Raw genomic sequence first — 23,767 nt, forward strand, 5'->3', positions numbered from 1 at the left:
ATAGATGCACATAGCCATTATCTAGACATTTCTAATGTCTAATCAATCATCCTACACTAGGACAAATATTGATTCTTTTACTTTCTCCCTTTACTTCTGTTTTTGTTTCTTCACTTTCTACATTTAGTAGCAGACCTGAGAGAGTAATGTTTGCCTGGAAGACAATATCCAGATTAAGGAGCTGCGATCATTTTTTTAAATTGGTCATGTCCTGGAACAGCATCTAAAAACTGCCCTAGTTACATTTTGGTAATAATGAACAATGTCTCAATGTTCTCATCTTTCATTTCAATAGTGAAAATTTCATTTATTAGCATATTTGCTCTTGAAGAATGTGAAACAACTTATTTTTTGCATGTTGATATATGCACGAATGCTGTAGATATTACTACATAACTTTTGACAGTGCATACAAACTGATTTGCCAGTTATTTGTTTTCTTTACTCCCGTCCACTTGATTACTTGCTTCCTACCACAACCTTCAACTTCAAATATATGAAGTCAGATATACTTACACAGTCTAAACACTAATCACCTCCTGGCAGGATTGATCAGAACCAAACATTTTGTACAGTAAGAAAGATAAACTGTCCTCTAGCAAGTTCAACACAGTGAAGAATGAAAGAAGGTAAGCTAGCCAGCTTTATATAAAACCACATTAGTAAATACTGAGCCCACCTTCCAAAAAGTTTTTGGCCAAATCACTACAATAGTCTCATTCTACCCTCTCCTTTTCCTTAAACATCCAATGAGAGATTTCTTCATTCACCAGACCTACACCTCTCTGATCATCACCAGGGACTCGTCCCACTCTTTTTTCCTTTTATGCTTCCATTTAAAAATCTTCTCCCTAGAATTCATCTCCGATTATTCCCTTTTTCTGTCAAACTTACCACACATTTGCCCAAAATCTCAGCTACCCAAAAATGCTTGAACATGACAGCAAACTACTCCACCCTCCCAATACATACACTTCTCTTGCCACAGCTCTCACCCCCTTCATCCCAAGAATCTTTAAAAAAATTGCCAGCTTTTAGAGATCAAAATCCTAGGTGTCCCCATGACTAATTTTTCAATTTCATTTTTAATCCCTGAAATATGTTACTAGATTTTTCACCAGCCATTGACATGAACAGTACCTTAAGACTTTCATACCTCAAAGTTCCTAACAAAAAACATGATAGAGGTGAGAACAGCAGGTCTGTCAGTCTGCTCTCAAGAGTCCAACTGTTTCATCCATATATTTCAAATGCTGCAAACTGCAAGGTACATTACCTATCCTCCAAATGCAATTCTGAATTAAAACATGTGTACACTGATCAAACATTTAGAGAAGATGTGAATATGAAAAATCCCTTAAAGAAGAGTACGAAATAACAGGTGGACCAGGCATGTCAAGGATCTGCAGGTTCTAGTCATGATTTCTGATTTACTCCTGTTGGAGCTATGTAAATAGCTGATGCAAATGTAAGTCATTTATGAAACATTATATTGGGGGGAATGTTAATATAAAATTTCACTGAGAATTGTCCTCTAGTCTCTTCCATAGAGTTCCCATAATACTGTTGAAAAGAAGAATTGTGTGATACCAATAAGGAAAAGTGTAAACTACAAATTTTAATTTAAAATAATATTTTCAGCTATTTTTAATTCTAATTAATGTCCTATTTAATTACTGATAAAACTCCAAACATACCCTCATAATAGGTCCAATCAAATAATTACATTCCCATTAGATTTATAGCCCCACTTTGAGCATACCCCAACCAGTTATTCTATTAGCTATAATAATGTACTGCTGATGTAAAGAAAAGCAATTAATCAAAACTATTTTCTTATTCTAAATGCTAAGCTCTTTTAACCTAATTTTCTAGAAGCCTCAGCTCAACTTCATGTTGTTGTTTCTTGCATTAGAATTTCCTCTAATCTATTTGTACTTGTCTTTACCCTCTGGTTTACCATGCCCAACTGCTGCTGAACACCCAGTGGAAATAGGACCAAGTCATTTTTTTCCCCAAGGCTGTTCCACTAGAGGGTAGCATTGTGCTAAAAGCTTTAAGGTAGCTATGGTTCATCCTACTTTTAAATGATTAAACAGCATTCCTAAAGATTTTTTTCCTTGACATGCATCAAGAAGATAGATGCATCATTGATTTGGATAAAAAAAAGAACACGCTTTCAGAGTTCCAGGGTTGCAAAATCGTTCTCTCCTTCAACATGGGGCAGGAAAAGTAGTGATGGACTTAAACTGCAACAAGGAAAATGTAAGCTGCGTATTAGGAAAAACCTTTCTGACTTATGAGGGTAGTTAAGCATTGCACTAGGTTACCTAGAGAAGTCACGGAATCTCCATCATTAGAAATTGTGAGGAGGAAATTAGATTACTGTTACTGTTGAGAATGGTTAAGATATAGATGTTTGTGCTTTGGTGACCTCTTGAAGTGCCTTCAAGCTATTTTTCACCTTATCATGCTTCAAGACTACACAAGAAGACACACAAAATATTTTAGAGAAAGACAATTTAGAGTAAGCATGTACAGCATGAAAAGATTTTAAAAACTATGTCCATATTTATTACTGTTGATGCTTCTCCTTACAACCAAGTAAGTTAGAAAGTGAGTTTACTCCCTTTGTTCTAGAATTCTTTCCGATAGGAATTAACTAGCGTTAAGGAATCCCCATCAGAGGACAGCCAAGCAATATATATTTGGAAAGACTGAAATGAGCATCTGATCTGATTTCAAGAGGGGGCTGGACAGAAGTATGGTTTGGATAACATGTACTTGACTTACAAATTTGTGATTCAAATATTTTTACAAAGACAAGCTTCTGAGGGTGCTACAGATCTAGTAGAATAACCCAAACTTTTGAGAATAGTGGACAACCTGCATACACAGAAACTGCTAGTGTGTGAAACAACGATATGCCCCTTGACACTATGTGAAAAAAAACAACAACTTATCTTCTCCAGACAAAAGTAATCTCACTCATTCCGTACTCAGTTAATGTAGGCAAACCTCATCAGACCTATCATGTGATCTGGGGTAACACTGAAAAGGCAAAATAGTTTAAAGGAAATCTTAGCCAATTTGGAAGCAAGTCTCCTCACACTAGCAGAACTAGCTTTTTCTATTAAATACTCTAAATAGGTTAAAGCACAGGAAGGCTCTGTATTTTGTTTGACTTGTCAAAGAAAGAATGGCACATTTCACTTTAAAGGAAAGGAAATCTAGTGAACTTCCAAAACGTGTTCAAGCATCAGTTTCCTGAATTCACTAAAAAACAAATTTAACTCTCAGGTATAAAGAAAAAGGAAAGATCAGACTGTGAACAGAAATAACACAATGCTTCTAGACAGAAGCCATGGAGACAAAATAAAGCCCCTTAATTTTTTAATGCTCCAAAATCTAGTCTTCTGAGCCAGACGTCAAGCACAAGTTTAACCTCTTCCTTTGATTGTGATGACTCAGTCTAAGTGATCCCTTGTCATCTAATTTTACATGCATGTAAAAAGAATATGAAGTTTTTTGATATTCCCCTCTCCAGAAGTGAAATGCCCAGTTATCACAGCTCTTCACATGCTGTACTGGACTAGTTTGCCCAACTCAGCCAAAGAGCTAAGACTGAAAGTTTCAAAAGCCTAAGGGAATTAATTAAATAAATCTCACTAAATTTCAGTGGGAGAGAGCCACCTACCTCCTTAGGCTTGCTCCAAAAAAAATATCACCAAAAGGATGCAAATTAAGGTAAAATAAAGCCAGGCTGCCCTGCTTCTAAGATATCAAAGGAAAAATGCAGTCTATGGACTGTTTTTAATTATTACATTCCAGAGAATATTACAAGCAGGGTTGGAAATACTGTATGTTACTAAGGTTGCCTAATGCTTCCCATTATAAAATGCTGATTCTAATTGCTTATAACTATGACAAGCTTGGACCATTTGAATTTAAATTTACTTCACCACGTGCCTCCTTCTGGTTGTGGGTTTTGTTTCGTCTTGTTTTTTTTTTGTTTTTTTTTTTAATTTCAGACCAAATGGTGCGTTTGTTTCAGAGGCTGAAGATGAGGAACAAACAGGTCAGCGTGCAATCTGAAAAAAAGGCTGTGGCAACCTTTCAGTGCTTTAGTATCCTCATACGTACTTTAGAGCAAGAAACTGAAATTCACTAGAGGTTGGCTTTGTGTCAAAGATTTGCTTTTTGCTGTTTCTGTGAGAAACCAACCAAACTTGGCCAAATCATAAGACTTTGAAAAAAAGTTCTATTTACACTTGCTTGGCAGAAACTTCTTAGATCTTTGCTGTTAACCTCTTCAGTGCTTTCAAGCACAATGAGTTTTCCCAAGTTTCTTTCAGTGCTGATCAGCCTATTCATATATATCATTCCCAACAAACTGACTGAGGATGCTCTACATATTCCACAGAGCCAGTTAAAGGCTATCTGCAGAGCTAGCCTGAATCCTTGCCTCTGCCAAAGAGGCCCGATGGCAGTGCTTCCCAAACTTTTCCTTAGCATGACCTCATTTCCTCAGCCTGGCCCTTCACTCCCAACCCACAACCCCTCACCCCCATGACCCCACCCACTGATGTTGCGGATTTGGTGTTGCAACCTACAGTTTGGGAACCGCTGCCCTACAGGATGCTCGTCGAACAACTTCAACCAACTTCATACACCCACCCCGGGCCGACCCCCTCCACTTCCATATCCTTCCTTTTACTTCCAGTCCTAGGCTCCCTCCTCCTGTCTCCCCAAACCAAGTCTCAGTCTGTTTTGTCCCAGTTTGTCCTTCCATCCCTCTGGTCTGGTTCTTGCTCCAACAAAAGATACAGGGACCCTCTAAAGACTCCTTTACTAAACAACCATGACTCACCTCAAGAGCATGGTCCATTCTGTGCACTAAATGAGAGAGAGCCCTATGGAGGAAAATGGTATGTGACCACATAATTGAAGGCTAATCTAAAGAATACATAAAAGGGAACAAATTTAAATGGCACAAACTAACTTAATACCTCAATACCTAATATTCAGGTTAAAGTCATTTTAACATTTTTTGTGTACAATTAAATAGAAGTTGACTGACAATGTAACTACTAGGACTGGCCAAAAATGAAAACAACATATATGTAATATATATAATATATATTTTAATATGCTATTATATGAATCTCTCTCTCCATCTCTCAACATATTTTTCCAGTAATATATTGTCTTACAGGTCAGACTGGACTATAAATGGTTGAATACTGAAAATATTATCTATTAAATACAATTACACTAGAGGTGCACAGATACACTGGTCGATATCGTATCAGCACCGATAAAAAAAAATTTGACATTATTGGCAATCGGCATTTAATGGCTAATGTGGCCAATAATGTTGCTGATAAATGCCACATGCGTGGGCACAACTGCAACATGCATGTGGCCAGGAGTGTAGCCCAGCAGCTTGGAGAGAAGTGTCTCTTGGTAAGTCTGTTGGGTGGAAGGGGCATGGGGAGTGGAGGGGAGACAAATCAATATACCCATGGCAAGGGAGAAAGTGGGGCTGGGACATGGGCAGGCACTGCCCAGCCAGGGTGGGGGAGGGTGCAGGACTGAGCTGTGAGCAGCTCATCCAGGTAGTGCGGGGGAAGGAGGGAGGTCCTGCCACTGCACCCCCTGCCCCGGGGGAGCCAGGCATGTGCTCCCCAGATGTGTGTGTGGGGTGAAAGCAGGCTACCACTGCGGGCTGATGCCAGGGGCAGCTCCAGGCTTTTCCTGCCTGGGGGCTGTGTTTGGGGCAGGTGGCAGTGCTGGGAGAGGGGGCTATGGGAGGGCTAGAGAATTCTGGGGTGGCTGTAGCCCATCCCATAGCACCCCTCTCAAGCTCAGCCACGGCCCAGCCCCCCCACCACAAAGAGCCCGGCACTACCCCCAGCCATAGCCTGACCTCACCCCATGCACAGATACAGGGGGGCATGTACCCTCCAGACCTCCCCGGGGGGGGATGCAGCAGCGGGAGCCCCCCCCAGATGAACTGCTTGTGGCTTAATCCTGCCCCGACTAGGCAGCAACTGCTGCTGCTCCAGTCCCAGCCCCACTCCTCCCAGTCATCATGGGGGCCTCAATCTGCCCCACCTCGACATGTTTCTCCCCTCCCCTCAGCAGACTTACCAGCTCTCCAAGCTGCTGGGCTACATATCGGCAATCAGATCAGTATTGGCTGATATGGCTCATTAATAATTGGCCGTCGGTATCGGCCCAAAAAATCTTAATTGGCGCACCCCTACAATTACACAATCTCTCTGAAGGTTTATGTTTTTCTTTTTTTTAATTTCTGAAGCTCTGTTAAAGTTGCAGGAAAACTCAAATAGCCTTTTTGTCCACAACAGCAACCAAGAGAGTTTGGTAATAACAAAGCAATATTAAAAGCATATAATTCTTCATATTTCTTTGGTACCTTTAATATCAGAATCTCAAAACAGTCTTGCTTTCTTTAGACAACCTACGCACAAGTTTTGCACATTACAGGACTTCCCAGATTGACTAGCTACGGGCATAACTTCATGAGCACTAAATGCCACCTCTGTAACATGCTAGAGAATAATCCAAACTCTTCCACAAGCATTAATGAAAATCACTGAGGTACTGCTATGCATTATTTTGATTTTTTAAAATAGCTCCTGAGGCAAAAATGACACAATGTCACTAGCTTCTCAATTATGAACAGTCTGTCAATTGAGGATGATGTTTTATTGCTATTACCAAGCAGGAACTCCAGGCTGGATGACGTACTATAGATTACTAGGAGAGAGAGAGCATACAATTACTGTTGTAATGTTTGACACAAATGGCATTTTAAAAAGATATAAAAATATCACAGAGTTTATTTCAGTTCAGTAAGCACCTATCAAGACACAAAGGTGCTAAATTGCCGACATTGTACAGCTCATTGACACAAGAACCAAACTACTGAGACGTGACATGAAACTTCTAGAGAAGAAAGTTTAGTAGTTAACATTTTATCTGTTTACCTCCAACTGAATTCAGGTGACTGCACACACTACCCAAGTCGAATTTTGTATTTAATTTATAATTCCTTATGGCATACCAGGAAAAAGAGCAATTGCTTCCTTGCTATTAATTTATAGCCAAATCATCAGAAGCTTTCAGCTCTTAATATGCAACTCTTGGTCCTGCACAACTCTGATCATCCAGCAGATTTCTCTAGTAGGCCTCCCAAAACACCTGTAAAATGCAAGATGGCAGGAACTTCTGAAAACATCGTTTTTATTAAACTCTATCAAATTGGGAACTTTCGGATTCTAAAATAAAAATATTCCATTTCTCTTACTGTAAGCCATCCCAAGCCTTATTGGAAAGGGCAGCACATAAATCAAGTGGATAGATAAATACAAAGATAAAATGCTTCTTATGCAGCATCTGTTCAAGGGTAATTCTGTGGCCTATGATCCTACACAACTACATTTCCTGACAAGTGAAATCTAATACCTCTGGATTCAGCTCTAGTAGAGAGAAAAAAAAGCCTTTATCCATTTTGAAGAGGAAACAGACAAAAAACCACACCCTCCTGCCAAAAACAGATAGTTCAGTGAGCAGCTATAGAGAAGCTGAGAATTTATGCAAACCTAAAACGATCCTGGGCAATATCATTCAAGCTACTCATCTGAATAGGATGGAAAAATAGCTGCAAAAGGCAGTATGGCATTTTAAATACATTTTTCAAACAAGACTCCCTCCTGTTCTATTTAGGAGTATTTTTAATCCAATTTTGTATTGGGAGGGGGAAAAAGACAGGGGCAAAAATATATAACCATATAATACACATCAGGGAAAACTCATTTACTTTACTCCCAAAGCTCTTATAAAAGCAAACATAAATGATACCCTGTCTATGCATTTTACACATTACAAGAAAAAAAAAAATGAAAGGCGGTGTTGTTCCTAGTTATGTTATCAAAGAAATACATACTGACCACAAGGACTGATGGCCGAAAATAAAGTTTTGGATGAAAGGCAGTGTTTCCCAAACTGTGAGATACACCTCTGAAAGGGACACAAGCAAACCATAGCAGCAGTTGGCAACTATCCAGCCTGGTTCAGCAGCCACCATTGTTTCTCTCACTGTAAGGTGAGAGAATAAGCAGTAGCAACTGAAGTGCAGGGGGCAAGAGTGCCTGGCTTTCCTTTGGTGGGGAGTAAACCTACAAGGTTTTGGAAACCCTGCTTTAAGAAATATGGTGTTATCCAGCTTTCCACTACCCAAAATACTCTATTAACTGGAATTTCCAGTTGGCCGGACGCAGGGAGATGGGAGGGAAAGCTTGCACATGGTGGCCTCTGCTCACTGTCCGGCCGCCGCCAACCTCCCCTCTGCGTCCAGCCGAAAACCACCAGCCTCAGGTAACCAGAATATTTAGATATTCAGCACCCCCCCATTCCCCACTTGTGCCAGATTACAGGGCTTTTACTGTACTTAATAATGGGGCTGACCACAGTACAGAGAATACAAAACACTGACCGTTTCAAAGATAAAACTGGGCAACAACTATTAAATACTTCTACTAACACCATTATAGACTTCACCAGGCCCATACTCCTACCACTGAACCTCCAAGGAAAAATATCAACACCCTCAAAGATGCAAGTGTGACATTTAACTTATCTAAATATCTAAGAGAAAACAAAGCAGGAGCAATAAGCAGCACTGATTTATAAGCAGAGATTTTGCCAGACAAGCCTAATAACTAGAGGTGCACTGATACATCACTCCCATATCAGATCGGCACCCATATAAAGAAAATTGATCGCATGGGAAATTGGCCTCTTGCAGCTGATAATTTGGCTGGTAAATACCCATGAATGCATGCAGCTGCAGCACAACACATAGGCAGTGAGGAGCACAGCCTAGCAGCTTGAAAAGCTGCGTGCAGCTGGTAACTCTGGTGTGACAGAAGGGGAATGGAAGGGTCATGAATGGGGGTGCAGATCAACCCCACCATGATGATGGAGGAGTAGGATTGGGGCAAGCACTGCCCAGCCGGGGTGGGGTGGACACAGGATGGAGCCACAGCTCGTCCGGGGGGCATGGGGGGGGGGGGGGGGGGGGGGGGGGAGGGGGAAAGTTAGGAAACCTTGTAAAGAATATTTGGGGAAAGCCGCATTTCTTTGTGAACTATCCTGGCCGCTTGCACAAAGCCAGCCTTCATTTCTAGGTGTATTGCATTTGTTTCCCGTGCTCTTTGTTTCCGTGTACTGCTCCCTACGATTCGTCTGTGGGGAAGCCTTCCACCCCTCCCTCACCACAGGGGCCTTGATCTGCTCCAAGCCCCTTCCCTCTCCCCTCAGCTTCCACCACAATAGACTTACCAGCTTCACACAGCTCTCCAAACAGCTGGGCTGGTATTGGAAATCAGACTGGTATTGGCCAATATGCCTCCTTAAAAAAAATCAGCTATCAGTAACGGCCCCAAAAATCTCTGTCGGTGCACCCTACTAATAACGTCTTCAAACAAAATAACAGACTTAGTGGACAATGAACACACTTGATCAAACATATTTAGCTTTTTAGTGAAGAATCTGACACCGTCTCAAAAATGTTCTGGCAATTCATTCAAATGAACTTGGCCTTTGAACAGGATTGCAAATGGAAAGCTCAGTGAAGTTCTGTAAGCAGAGTGTTTATAAATGTAAACTTATTGTATCAGGCTGTGAAAAGAATTTTAATGTGGCAACACAAGAACTGGTTGGCATTAGGTACGGTCTTGTTAAACATCTTTGTTAATCTGGAGTGGGATAAATAGCACGTGAATTCTATTAGCAGAAATGCTGACTTGGGAGGAGCTGTAAATAAAAGGTAGAAAAATAATACAATAGACTGTAGGGCAGGACTCTAAACCCAGTCAATGACAGCTTCTAGGTCTGTGTAAAATTTCAGCAGCCATTTCATTTCGGAGGTGTTTCGGGCCATTTCGGCACCTGAAACACCAAATCAGAATCAAAATGGAAGGCTCCGAAACATCTCCAAAATGAAATGGAGCATCCAAAACATTTCAGAAATGTAATGGCAAATTTCGGAGTTTCGGAGCCGGGCTTGCAGGGAAACGGCTGTATGCTGCTGCCCTGTCGTGCAACTGCTCCACAGGGAGCAGAGATCTGTGCCAGGGGTCTCTACACCACCACTGCCTGCCCCACGCTGCCCACCCCGCACTGCCCCAGTGACCTGGGGCTGCACAGGACAGGCAGCGGCGGCAAGGAGACCCCGTTGTGGATCTCTGCTCCCTGCAGAGCCAGATTGCGTGGCAGAGCAGTGCTGGTCCCTGCCACACAACCTGGCTCCACAGGAAACAAAGATCCAGGGCAGCACAGGGCAAGCAGCGGTGGCGAGGAGACCCCAACATGGATCTCTGCTCCCTGTGGAGCCAGGTTGTGTAGCACGGCAGTGCTGGTCCCTGCCACACAATCTGACTCTGCAGGGAGCAGAGATCTGTACCAGGACCTCTTTGCCACTGCTGCCCGCCCTGAGAAGCCCCACATCGCTGGGGCAGTGCAGGGTGGGCAGCGGCACTGAGACGACCCCCAGCACAGATCTCTGCTCCCTGCGGAGCCAAGTTGCGCAACAGCGACCAGCAGGCTTGCTCACAGCTCTGCACTGCTTCCCTGATCCCTATCAGGCCAGGTTGTGGGGCAGAGGTCCGTGTGGGGGTCTCCTTGCCTGCAAGGAAGGCAACGGCCCTCTCCCTCCCCCGGACAAGCCACCCACCACCTCATCCTGTTGCCCGCTGGGGCCCCAAGCCCCTGGTCCTACCCAGCTGGGCAGTAAGACTGTGCAAAGTTTGCAGCCTGTTCGAAACAGATGTGGAGGAGATTTGATGGAGCCAAATCTCTGAAACAGATTCAGCCAAAACGAAAAAGGACAGTGATCCGAAACACCAAAACAAATCACTGTCCTCCGAAACGGCCAAATCTGAAACCAAATCAAAACACAGCCATTTCACACAGACCTAATAGTCTCCATTTGATGGTGCAGAATCAGAACCCTACATGGCTTTGAGATATGGACAAGACATAAATTTAAGTTAAGTTTAGGAAATTGTGTATTATTTTCTGTCAGACAAGCACTGTCCTCCTTTCTTAGGGAGTTTGTGGCTACTTTTTGTCAGTCATTTCACTAAGACTGTAACTCTTTCTTTCCCTGTATTTCCCTCACACATGAAGCACATTACCCTGCTGCTTGGTTCGATTTTCTCCCAGTTTCCCCAGCCACCTGCTCCTCAGTGTGGGCAGACATACATGTGCACCTTGTTCCCTTACTTTCTGAACATCCTCTCTTGCTGGTGGCCATAACACCGTTGGTCTCCCCATGACTTTATTACCAGAGGGCAAGTATTTCCTACCCATATATAAAACAGAAGCTAAACAGAAGCAGCTAAATTAGCCCTCCTCCCTTTTCCTCATCCTACCTTCTATTCTTCACTGTGAAGGGCCTGGACATGTAGCTGGAAACAAGGAAAAGACCTAACAGCAATGATAAAATAGCTCTCCATATACCACTAACTGCTCCACAAACCATCAATCATCTATGTTTTACAACGTATGAAACTTTATTCTGGGTTATTATTTTTCCATTATAATTAGCTTGTCTGGCTCGATTAGCATGGGAATTTTGCTAAAGATTATTTTAAAAATATGTATATGATAAAACACATCCCTTGCAAGTAAAGCCAGAACTACAGCAAAAGCAGTATGATATCAATTTTCTAATCTAATGAAAGTACACGGAAAAAATGTGTTGGTGAAGCAAGGCAACTGGAAGAAAAAAAAGAAAACTCAAATTTATCATTGTCAGACAATCCTGGGTCATTTTACACAAAACAGCCAAAACATAAATTTGTTAGCTACATTGTTACATCTCCTCAAAATCCAAATTATCAGATGTCAAAACTGTAGGGAAATTAATCATTTTTTTTTATTCCTAAAGAACAGGAAAAGCACGTAGCTCATCCACAGAAAGTTTCTTCTACCTTAACAGCTTGGATATGACTGATATCTGCTGTTTTGAGCAGTGGTTCTCAACCTTTTTTGTACAAGAACCCATTTGTAAACTTCAATGACCAGTCTTGACTCTCAGGTCCCTACAGTGTGGGGCATGGGAGGCCCCAAGCAGCCCCTTGCAGGCTGGAACTCTGCCTGCCTGCAAGGGAAAAGCTACATTTTCCTGTGATTTTCTCCTTTAAAGGAGAATCAATTTTTAAAGTTTGTGGATCCATTTTTTAAGTTTATTCATGACCCTTTCATATATTTTTGAGACCCACTTTTGGGTTGCAACCCACAGGTTAAGAAACAGTAGTTTAGAGGATCACTTTTCAATTTTGGGGCAGCATCTCCAAAATAAGTCTACGCTAACTGCTGAGTTCATGGGCAAAATATTCTCTTTAAAAAGACACTGTCCTTTGTATAAGTCATTAACATTCAAAAGTAAAACCAGGGCAAAAAAAACGTATCATTTCTCTTCCTGCCTAGACTCTCAATCTTTTGCTGCCCACAAAACTTTAATGAAGATACTGCTTAAATATAATAAAAACAACTGGACAAGCCAGGCAGACAACACCCACACAATCCTGCCCACAAAACCAACAAACTTTTTGTTTCTCATCCACTGCAATTCTAGACATATATTCAGTCACATATTACAAACAAGCAGCTGAAAATATTTGTAGCATTCATTGCAAGTCACAGAAAGCAACAGTGTCCAACTTTGGAGTCACAGGTAGAGATAGGTTGAATTTTCCAGCTTTAGAGGAATATTTAAACACACGATTCAGTGCGTTAATGATCAACTGATTAGTTCATTAAAAAAACAAGCTATTCTATTAAATTTGAAAAAATAGACACATTAAGATTTTTAAAAGTTTTCCCCTCTCAAATAGGAATAATAGCTTCCCTACCCCCCACCACTATTCTCTGAATTCTGTGAATTTTTTTGGTAAATTTCATGCCTCCTTGCCCTCCCTTTTTTGGGTAAAGTTTTAGATGAAAATCCCCCTTTAAACACTAGCACTGTTGCAATGAAGGAGATTTACAACACCCCATGGCAAGCTACTAATAATTTCTTTGTTGCGACTGGAACTATTGATAAACTTTTATGTTGTACTATTATTTTGGTATGTGGGATATTTTTCATCCATACATAACTCAAAGCACTTCAGTAAAAACAGACAAGGATTACTGTCTCTACTTTACAACCAAGGAAACTGAGCCATAGAAAGATTAAGTGGCTTGCTTATGATCACAAAGAAAGGCAGTGGCAAAGCTAACATCAGGATCTAAGAATAACTCAGTCCTAGTTTTGACCCACTAGATTTATAGAAGTAGGGTCGGAAGGGACCTTACAGATCTACTAGCCCGACCCCCTGCCCTGGGCAGGAGAGAATACCAGGCTCAAATGACCCCAGCCAGGTAGATGTCAAGCCTCCTCTTAAAGAACCCCAGGGTAGGAGCCATCACCACTTCCCTTGGAAGTTGCTTCCAGATCTGAGCCACCCTGACTGTGAAGTAGTGCCTTTGGATGTCTAGTCTAAACCTACTCTATAACAACTTGTGGCCGTTATTCCTTGTTACCCCGGGGGGATGCTCGAGGGAACAAGGTCTCTCCCAAACCCTGCTGGTCCCCCCTAGTGAGTTTATATTATAGACTGCCACCAGGTCCCCCCTCAGCCTTCTCTTCTGAAGGCTGAACAGGTTAAGGTCCTGTAGCCTCTCTTCGTAGGGTCTACCCTGCCGTTCCTGGATCATGAGGGTGGCCCTCCTTTGGACCTTCACAATGCTGTCCACATCCCTCCTGAAGCTAGAGTGAGCTGCAAGGGGAAAAAAGCCGGATATCATGTTTTAGCCATATGAAAAATGACTGAATTGTGTACATACAATTTATTGCCAGACAAGAATCATCAAAACAAATGAGGGGAAAGAAAAGTATTCAAAAAAAATTTGAAAGGTAGGAAGCGAAAAGTTAAAACGTGACATTTTCAAAAGAAAAATGTAAATCTAGACATTCAGATTTAACTACCTTGCCAACTACTGGGATGCAGAATCACATTTTTCAAATTTTTAAGTTTTTCTATTGCCCATCATGTGCAAAATGGAGTACAATTACAGCCACTCTACTCCCACCACAGCTCCCCACAATAACCTAAAAAAAATGAACTATTCTGGTCTGCTACTCAGCCAACAAACAGGATGGAGAGATGCATATAGCATTTCAGACCTCAGACTCGTACTGGATGGCAAAGTAAAATAGTTATAGTGGTCTTTAGAAATGATAGAGTGGATGCATCTACACATGCAAAGCAATAAACTCTGGAGCAGTTCAGGCCAGAGTAAGCTGCTCCTGGGCGCAGCGTCTACACGTGTGCCCAAGACAGCAGCAATGCGAGCTGAGATGGAGCAGGCCGCAACTGGCTAGGCTAACTGGGCACAATTTAGTCAGTGTCTACACATGTATTTCAGTGCAGTTAAATACTTTGCCATAAGATACAGCAGTACTATTTTATGGCAGAGTTTGTTAGTTTACCACACCCTAATACCACCGCACACCTACATGGAGACACTTTACTGCAGAGCTAATTAGTCTACTGCGTAGTAAAGCGCATGTATAGATGCACACAGTTAGAAGAAGACTGGACTCCGGCTTACAACTGAACAAAGAGTGGTGAAAGATTCAGACTGCTTGTAGAGAGATTAAGATATAAAAATATTGTGATCTCAGGACTGTATCAACACAGTGCAGGAAAGGCATACATCTCTGATAAATATAAGGAAGGTAAGGGGGAAGATATTACGGTAGCTGTTTCAAAAGAACGATTTGTGACTCGCTGGTTACAGGTGTAGTATGTCAATGTATATATTGAACACAGGGGGTAAACAGAAGTTTATATGCAAGAACCTAGATAGTGGTGAGAAGGATGTAAAAACACTCATGGTACTGAAGGTGCAGAAGTGTAAGAGGAAAAGGTAAAGGGTAGCCAGAAATATCCTGTGGGAAAAGGGGGCATTGTAGAGCATTATTTTACGTTTCCTGATTGTTTATTTTATATAAATAAAATATTATACATCTGGTATGTACACACACACAGTAGGTCTTATTTCATCTTTATTATGATGTGGAACAACCCTGAGAGGTAGCTCTTTAAGCTATGGGCACACCTGCTTGACCTCTTTCCCCTCCCCACAAAGGACTACTGTAACAGTTACAAAGAGGGAATGAACCAAAAGTCAGTTGCAGTCTGGCCAAGGAAAGTGTCTAAGCTTGCAATACAGGGCTAGAGAGGCTGCAAAAACAGAGGCTGCTAAAAGACTACAAAGCATGCTGGAAGGCTAGAGAAGCTATGGGAGCCAGACTGCAGAAGACTGAGGAGACAGCGTGATGGAAAAGGTAACACAGAGTTAGTGAAGGTGCATTCTGGATAAAACATAGTTTGCAAGTCTGTTGCGGGACTGCGGACAGGACAAGTGAGCAGCTGCCTATTGCAGCCCAGGCTGCAAAACATACTTATACTGTAACATAACTAACTCGGACTTCCTCAGGCTCCCTCCACTGGACTGCTGCAGCTCTGTAGTCTAATTCCAACAGACTGTCTCCAGCTGAGAGTGCAGACTGAGTTCACTACACTGCAAAGGACTTTTGAGGAGAAGAGTTTCCTCACAAACACGTGGAAATGTCAAACTGGATTTCTGGTAATTAGAATTTTCCATTTCTAAGCAGCCTCAAGATCTTGTGTTGAATCTCAATTCCTTCTGGCTTCCTTTGGGAATGTGCACCTGTATAGATTCCTACTGTTTTATTACACCTTTTGCAGACTCCTCAGCAATGCAGAAAGCCGTGTTAGTCCAGGGATGCCTCAACTACAGCACGTGACTGCAGGGATCCATTGAATCACTTGACAATAACTCATTAAAAAGTAGGGATGGGCAAAGCGGGCAGTATTCGATTCGGATTTGGCCTGATTCAGGGGACAGTGATTTGATTTGCCAATTCAGATCACTGCTCCAATTCAGCCAAATCTGAAACTGAAGATCTGATTATGATTCAGAGAATCAGCAATTTGGCCATAGACAATTTCATGTTTTTTCTACATACCTCAAGGCACCAGGTATGGCTTGTGAACGCTGCGATGCTGGGGTGGATGGAGTGTCCCACAGGAGCACAGGAGGGGGTCCCCCGCATGCTGGGCGGCAGACTTGCAAGTGGACTAGAACTACTTCCGGTCCACTTTCAGGTCAATCACCAAGCGCACACGCCCTCCCCTCCCCCCGGGGCCTGCTGGCTCAGTGATCAGCTGCGGTGGGACCCTGATGCTCCCCCAGACACAGGAGGCACCAGGCGCTGAGCCAGGCGGTGGGGGAGTTCATAGATTTTAGGGTGGGAAGGGACCTATTAGATCAGAGTCCAACCCTCTGGCCTGAGTGCTGGGGTCAGATGACCCCAGCCAGGTGTTTGTCCAATCTCCTCTTAAATACCCCCAAGGAAAGGGACAGCACCACCTCCCTTGGAAGCATATTCCATATTTTGGCAACCCTTACTGTCAAGAATTTTTTCCTGATGTCCACTCTAAATTTGCTCTCCTTCAGTTTGTGGTCAATGTTTCTAGTTACCCTGATGGGTGCCGTGGTAAACATCATATCCCCTATTTCCTGCTGTCGTCCCCCCCGATGAGTTTGTAGACAACCACAAGACCACCTCTCATCCTTCTCTTGTGGAGGCTGAAGAGATTCAGGTCCTTCAATCGGTCCTCGTGGGGTTTTTTCTGTAGGTCTTTAACCAGATGGGTGGCCCTCCTCCAAACCCTTTCCAGGTTATCTACATCCCTCCTGAAATGTGGCACCCAAAACTGGACATAGTACTCCAGCTGTGGCCTGACCAATGCCACATAGAGGGGAAGTATCACCTTCCTAGACCTCTTTGTGATGCACCTACTTATGGAAGAAAGAGTGCTGTTACTTTACTTATTACCTCATCACATTGGTGCCTCATGTTCATTTTGGAGTCGACTACGACTCTGAGATCCCTTTCCACAGTTGTGCTACTTAGAGTGGTACCTCCCAGGCTTTAGGAGTGTTGATGATTCTTCCTCCCTAGCTGCAACACATGGCACTTATCTTTGTTAAACCACTCTGTGGCATGCCCAGAAGTGGAACGGAAGTACTACTGCTCCACTTCCATGTCCACCTCATCTGCCCCACCATCTCAGCATTCAAGAGCCATGCCTGGCACCTCGAGGTATGTAGAAAAACCCGATGGCCCTGCCATCCCAGCTTCATCTGCCTGTCTGGCTCCTGAACACCACTCCCTACCCACCCCTGGCCCCATCCCACATAAGGAGTTTTGGTGAGTCATTGCAGTGGGGGTGGGGGGCGAGGGGGTGCAGACTCAGCCCATGACAACCCATGAAAACTCCCTATGTGGCCCCCAAATAAGTGCCCATCCCTCCATACAGTCATGCTGCTTACAACAATGGATCTTTCATGTTCTTGTTAGCTGCCACAGAATACACATCGCAGTGTAACATTACACAAGTCTGCCATTCACCACAGACTTTAGTCTGCTGTCAAGCTTTTGTGTACCAGCAGGCATTCCAAGGAACTGATGTCTGCAGGTAATGGTAATTTCTCTCCTCTGTGCATGTGCCAGATCAGCCACTCACGTTATTATACTGCTGCACCAGGCAACACAGTTTGGGGAGAAGGGGAGCAGCCCTCAGTGGTGAAAGAACAGGTTAGGGACTATTTAGAAAAGCTGGACATGTACAAGTCTGTGGGGCCAGATGCATGGTATCTGAGTGTGCTGAGGGAGATGGCTGATGTGACTGCAGAGCCGCTGGCTATTATCTTTGAAAACTTGTGGCAATCAGGGGAGGTCCCTGACAATTGGAAAATGGCAAATACAGTGACCATCTTCAAGAAAGGGAAGAAGGAAGAGGATCCAGGGAACTACAGATCACTCAACCTCACCTCAGTCCCCAGAAAAATCATGGAGCAGGTCCTCAAAGAAGCCATTTCTAAGCACCTGGAGGAGGAGAAGGTGATTAGGAACAGTCAGTATGGATTCACCAAGGACAAGTCATGCCTGACCAACCTGATTGCCTTCTACGATGAGATAACTGGCTCTGCGGATGTGGGGAAAGCAGTGGACATAACATACCTTGACTTTAGCAAGGCTTTTGCTATGGGTCTTCCACAACATACTTGCAAGCAACTTGAGGAAGTATGGGTTGGATGAATGGACTGTAAGGTGGATAGAAAGCTGGCTGGATTGTCGATCTCAACGGGTAGTAATCAATGGCTCGATGTCTAGGAACAGAGTGCCCCAGGAGTCAGTCCTGGGGCCAGTTTTGTTCAATAACTTTGTTAACTAACCTGGAAGATGGGATGGTTTGCACGCTCAACAAGTTTGAGGATGACACCAAGCTGAGGGACTGTGGCAGATATGCTGGGGGAGAGGGCTAGGATTCAGAGTGACCTACACAAACTGGAGGATTGGGCTAAAAGAAATCTTATGAGGTTCATCAAGAACAAGTGCAAAGTCCTGCGTTTAAGATGGAACAATCCTATACACCAGTACAGGCTGGGGGCTGACCGGTTGGGCCACAGCTCTGCAGAAAATAACTTGGAGGTTACAGTGAATACGATGGATATTAGTCAGCATATGGATGGATATGAGTCAGTGTGCCCTTGTTGCCAAGAAGGCTAACAGCATACTGGGCTGCATTAGTAGGAGTGTTGACAACAGATTGAGGGAAGTGATTATTGGTGAGACCACATCTGGAGTCTTGTGTCCAGTTTTGGGCCCCTCACTATAGAAAGTATGTAGACAAGTTGGACAGAGTCCAGCGGAAAGCAACAAAAATGGTTCAGGGGCTGAGGCACATGACTTATGAAGAGAGGCTGGAGGAACTGGGTTTATTTAATCTGGAAAAAAGTAGACCGAGGGGGAGATCTGATAGCAGCCTTTAACCCCAAGGGGGGTTCCAAAGAGGATAGAGGTAGACTCTTCTCAGTGGGCATGTCTACGTGTGCCCCTACAGCGCTGTTGTCACTGTGCTGTCACTCAGTACTTCCTAAATGACAGCACAGTAACAGCCCATACTGCACTGTGCCAGCAGCACACGGTTACTTTAGACACTATATCGCCATAGCAATGCACTATGAGGGTGCGCGTTGCTACCATGACATAGTTCTGGTGCCATAGTTTTTCCCTGCTGACAGTACGTCGCTGTAGCACATTGCTATGGGTACGTAGTGTCACATATAGATGCGCTCGGTGGTTACAGATGACAGAACAAGGAACAATGGTCTCAAGTTGTAACAAGGGTAGTTTAGGTTGGATATTAGGAAAAATTCTCTCACTAGGAGGGTGGTGAAGCACTGGAGCACCAGAGAGATGGTGGAATCTCCATCCTGGGAGGTTTTTATGGCCTGACTCAACAAAACCCTGGCTGGAATGATCTAGTTGGGAATGGTCCTGCTTTGAGGAGGGCGTTGGATTAGATGACCTCCTGAGGTCCCTTCTAACCCTAATTTTCTATAATTTTGTACTGCTAATGTTTCCTTGCGGAGCAAGGCAGCAGTAAGTAGCTCATACCAGCTTCCTGGCAGTGCCAAGAGATTACCTGAATGGTTATAATCCTGCATTATATTGTGTGGAAAAAAAACAGGGTAGAAGGTAAAACAGGCTCTGAAGCAGCAGCTCTGATGTTGTACAATAAAGCATGTTTTAGAGTAACAAAAGGTTCCCAAATAGCACTGCTCTCACACATCATTTTTACCTTTCCATACTTCTAATTTCTGATTTGACAGCAAGTATCTATTTGGCTCTTCAAAAGAATTGTCTCAGTGTATCCATGTTTTGACATCTTCCTCACAACTCTAGTAAATCTTTTGGGGCTTGCAAGTTAAATGGGAAAAAAAAATGAGGTGGCTGAGAAGGTCTATCCCTCTTTTAAAGAGCCAAAATCCTCAAATGTTCAGTGCTATGAAGGAAAAGTCAAGTGGTATCCTAGAAACTAGTAAGGTTTTAAAGCACTGTGAAGTACAGCTACTCCTTTGCTTAATGTCATAGTTATGTTCTTGAAAAATGTGGCTAAGTGAAACGATGTTAAGTGAATCACAGTACTTACCTACTAGCAGGCAGTGGCCAAACATTATAACCAAACATTGCGCAACTTTGAACAAGTATGTTCTCTACTAAATCAGCAATATAATAACAAAACAAGGTTAACTGGGACAACGTTAAGTTAGGAGTACTTGTAATCCTACTTAGCTGCTTTGTTGAGGGGAAAAAGTTGACTCTTTGAGAGCATTATATTGTGAGAAAGACCCATGGGATGGGATAGAAGAGAAAAGTGGATACCAAAAGACGTTTAGCATGCAATTGAACAAAACTGTTTCAAATATTATGCAACATTCATTGATCTTAATTAGTGGTTTGCCAGATATCTCAAGTCTGAGAAATATAATTTCTAAAAGGAAAGGATGCAGTAGTAAGAGAGGAGTGATACTGGTAAGATTTTGGTACGAGGCTCTAAAAAAAAAAATCTCATCAGATCAGAGCTATTGATACAGATTAAATCCTGAACCAGATATCCAAATGCACTGCTTGAATTGTCCGTATTTCTCAGACAGATATTGGGAGCAAGGTAGTGTTAGGTCTACAGTAAAAAGAGAACCCCTGATGTATTCAGTAACTGCATTCTATACCTAAAAGCTGGACAGATAGCCTTTTTCTCGTATTGTAGCCAGCTTCAAATAATCAAGGACCAAGCACCTATTCTGATGAATGTCAGTTTCTCTTTGGTGTCAGCAGTCTCCTGGTTGGCAGACCATGCCTCTCAAAAGACAGATCCTTCTACTTCTGAAAAAATTCCTGATGATGACTATCTGGAAGAACACATGAGTGGCACTCTTACAGCCATGCCTATCACCTCTGGCCTGAATGAGAGTCAGGCATTCATAAACTGCTCCAAGGGCATCCACTGCCAAACTGTACTCTCCTATAACAAGACTCCAAGCAGCCTTTTTCTGTCCATATCTCACAAGGCCTCTAGGATGTAGAAAGATAGCATATATGACAGTAAGTGCCATAATTGTTTGGTAAATTTGCCACCCTTTTACCAAGAGACATGGAAAAGCATGCTGTACAACCTTCCATCAAGTAATGAAGATAGGTTTTCACCCTTAGGTTTTTCAAAAGTTAAGGATACTGAAGAATTAGAAGCAGAGTGCTGAAAAATAAACAAAATCCTGGACAGTGACCTGAAGCCAGGGACCATCTAGCCTACAGCTGAACCTGATAAATGTGTCACGGATCTAATTAAGTACCTACAAGTACAACAACAAGCTTAAAAAAAGATAGTTATGATCCACAGCAGATGTGATAGATTATACATAAGCCAACTTGGTGCATAAGGTTTTAGGTAACAATTTACACCCATCATTGGTAGTTCCATCTTAAAGGGACATTTCAAACAATAGTAGTAAAACGGGCAGTCAGGATCATTTGGAGCATGTTACATATAGTCTCATACATTTATAAAAATGTTAAGTCATAACTGAGGATGTTTCATGGACCTCTGGATATTTACTTCTGTAAACCTCCAACATCATCCTTCAAGTTTTGTCTTGAATTCTCTAACAATTCTTTAAAACTTTTTCCCAAATTTCTCTGCATATTTATTCCCATGCCTATCCTAATTTTGCTATGGTAGATTAGAAAAAGGAACTGCATGACATGTGGAAACCACCACACCATCATTCACTGTCCCTGCCTATACTAGTAGAAAAGGAATCTAACACATTATTAAAGGTAAGACACCTATGCCCAGTCTACAGTACTCAGTCCACCAATGCTTCCATCTGTGGAGCTATTCTGGTGAACTCCTGGTGTCAAGATGCCCCTTAAAAAGATTTATCTAAACCAGGGGTCAGCAATCTATAGCCCACAGGCTGGATCTCACCTGTGGAGCTATCTAATCCAGCTCATGGATGTGGCACTTCAACAGCTGGATTAACCCATTTTGGGTCAGAGGCAGGAGTATGCACAATGGGCTAATGCTAGGACCCAACTGCCACCATTAATTTTCCCTTCAGTGGTGGGAGGCTTCAGCAGTAGTCGCTCTCCCCTGCTGCTACTGGAACAAGTGCCAGTCATGGACATTCTTCCCATGCCACAGGGAAATGCAGTGGTGGTGGGTGCTTTCCCTGTGCAGCTGCGGAGTCCTAGCACACACCTTACATGCACTAGTCTGCCTCTGAAACGAACGGCGTCAATCTGGCCTGAAGCCTGACCTGGTTTCCAACCCTTGGTCTACTATAAACCATACATGTTTTACATTTTAAGGATGACTTGATATTTCAGCACACTGGTAAAGCACTACACATTCTGCACAAAAAAGTACCCCAGTAAAACACAGATGCCAAATACTGTTTGGATTAGGCTGAGTTTCAGCAGCCTTATCTACACTGGGAATGTTTACCAAAAAATTTCTGAGAGATTCTAATACTAGTTCCATTGAGGTGGAGGCAAAATAATGAAAGATCCAGCAGAGGCAGGCTCTAATTTGCAGCAGGTTTTACTAACACAGTAGGAACCCCTTCCCCACCACCAAAAAACCCCAACTCAGATCTGACTGCTGAAGCCTTGTCTGTGCTAGGGCTTCCTGTAGTCTTTGCTTCAATTATGATGGAAAGATACTGGACCCAGAAAGAGCTTTTCTTCTTTTTTTAAGTATCATAAGCATAGCCAGCAAATACAAATACTGTTTCCACCAAAACAACTTCTTTGCCAGTGTAGACAAAAGTCACTGATACAATAGTGCAAAGAGCCTTTTCACTCCTCACTGTGCGCCTGTGGACTTTGAAGTCTCCTAAAATACACTTCTGGAAAATATATGGGTTAGGAACCCAGAGAACATTACAACAGAAACTGTTCAGAGTGATACGGATATGGGATAAAGCTGTAATGGTTCAGGACATCAGTCAGCTTGAACAGCATGGGTAATGAACAGTTTGTATTTAAATAGTTCCTAGCTCATCAGTTTAATTCTCTAGAACACACAAGGTTGAAGACAACGAGTCAGAGATTCAGTAAAGAAAGTCCGATGTGTTACCATCAGAAGGCTAGCATGGAACCTTGTCTACACAAGGAAATCACTGCTACTTAAGTGGTTTTCAGCAAGAATTCCCCATAACCAGTATGTTAAAACTATTTCAGTGGTTGCATAGACTGGACAAAACAATTTTCAGTGCCAACACCATTTTCTCTAGTCCAGTGATTCTCAACCAGGGTGCCACAGTACCTTGAGTTACCCTGGGGTGTTTTCAAGGGTACTATGGACTGCCAGACAATATAGCACTGTAATGGACTGCCAGCAATATTAGCACAATATTAGGTGTGCAAAAAAGATAAACCCAGAGATTTCAAATAGAAATTCAGTGTTGAAAACATTCTGACCTGTTCTGGTCTTTCTGAGTTCTCTGTAACTGAAAAATTGCTGCTTTTTTTTTTTTTTGGTGGGGGGGGGGCAATTAAAACTAAGAGTTGGCATTTTCCTAGTGGTACCCTGAATCTAAAAAATTAAGAACCATTGCTCTAGTCCAGGTGTAAGCAACCCCTGGCACGGGTGCCAGAGCATGGCACACGAAGGCATTTTGTCTGACACACACACCTTGGGGCATATGGTGGGGAAGGGGCTGGGGGGGGGCCTGCCCACCAAAG

The 23,767-nt window shown here is 42.8% G+C and overlaps 1 protein-coding gene across 2 annotated transcripts in view; it reads right to left on the reverse strand.

The window, feature by feature from the left end:
• The window catches only part of KCMF1 (potassium channel modulatory factor 1), a 61,928-nt gene that overhangs the window by 29,009 nt on the left and 9,152 nt on the right, over positions 1 to 23,767 (reverse strand). The window lies entirely within an intron of this gene.

The sequence above is a fragment of the Alligator sinensis genome, unplaced genomic scaffold (assembly GCF_000455745.1).
Source record: "Alligator sinensis unplaced genomic scaffold, ASM45574v1 scaffold1851_1, whole genome shotgun sequence".
NCBI lineage: Eukaryota > Metazoa > Chordata > Crocodylia > Alligatoridae > Alligator > Alligator sinensis.